Raw genomic sequence first — 1,542 nt, 5'->3', positions numbered from 1 at the left:
GTACCAAGTACTTATGAGTAGCGATACTGAATATTTGATTGGCAACAGATTTACCAAGCTGTCATTCAAACAGTATATATACAAATTTAGGGAAAACAGCCTAAGCTGGATATAGGCTACAGCAGTCGGCTTAATTAAATGGCGCAACAGGCAGCTTTTAAGAAGGGATGGATGTTTGCTTCACGTGATAGGCCAGGTAAGTGAAATTATATTATCTTGCTGTATGTATGTATGTCGTTTTCTTTACGTTTTGACTAAAAGCAACCAAAAAGCCATTTTAAAGTGGTTAAGCAAATAATAATAATAATAATAATAATAATAATCGGCAGGGATCCCAGACCAATACAATTAGTGTGCCTCCTCTATTTTAAAACCCACGAGCCGCCACTGGATATAAGTGCTCTTTGCTTAATTAATTCTGCTATTTAGACGGCACATCATCACACCTGTCCCTTTATTACTATAAAGCAAATTACAGTAAGAAACTTCACCATCAAGAGATGCCTTCGCAGGAGACATCAACAAGCAAAACCGGCATTAATCAGACCAATTAAACATCCCGCCGTCTGCATTTTAGCGTCATAAACTTTTGATTATCATTGCTGACTGGTAGCAAAATAGCAGTGATTGCCAGTCGTCTCAGATAACAGTTCTGATATTAAATTCAATTATTGTAATTCTAGGGGTTATTATTCAGTAATTCCAAGAGTTAAATGTACATTTCAAACATTTTCGCTTTTCATTAAAACCTATAGCCTAATTGATAGAATCATTCAATTCGAATTCAGTGTTGCTATTATGTCAAATATTCTATTAAAATATGGGTATATATATATATATATATCGTGTATACACACACAGATATATACTGTATATACAAACAGGTATATATATATATATATATATATATATATATACCCAATTATATAATTTTAATTGCAAATTAATTCTGCTTATGTTACTAATAGCTGCACAGCAATGCATTAAGCAACTTATTAAGCAATGCAAATCTAGATGATAAATACAGAGTATTTTGTAGTCTGGTACTGATTCCACAACAAAAATTGTAGTTAGGGTTAGTAATCCAACGTAATCCATTACATTACATATTTTAGGTAATATAATCAAACTACTTTTTGATTACTTTTAGATTACTTTTGAACAAACGTATTTATCACATTGATTTAAATAGTATAATATTGTATCTAATTGATATAAAAATGCAAAGATAAAAGAAAATATATTATATTTGTTGTTACTGACAACATGTAGTGCATTAAACTACAAATACATACAAGGTTTCCCAAACTGGGATTCGTAAAGGAACTGCAGGGGGTTCATGAGTTTAATGAAAAGCTAATCATTAATTAAAGGGGTCATATGACGTTGCTAAAATGCATTATTTTGTGCATTTGGTGTAATGAAATGTGTTTATGCGGTTTAAGGTAAAAAAAAAAAACATTATTTTCCACATACTGTACATTATTGTTTCTCCTCTATGCCCCGCCTTTCTGAAATGCGTCGATTTTTACAAAGCTGAGG

Source organism: Sinocyclocheilus rhinocerous, unplaced genomic scaffold (assembly GCF_001515625.1).
Source record: "Sinocyclocheilus rhinocerous isolate Xijiao unplaced genomic scaffold, SAMN03320098_v1.1 scaffold2974, whole genome shotgun sequence".
NCBI classification, from domain to species: Eukaryota; Metazoa; Chordata; class Actinopteri; order Cypriniformes; family Cyprinidae; genus Sinocyclocheilus; species Sinocyclocheilus rhinocerous.
The sequence above is the reverse complement of the archived record's forward strand: the minus strand, read 5'-3'. Positions refer to the sequence as shown.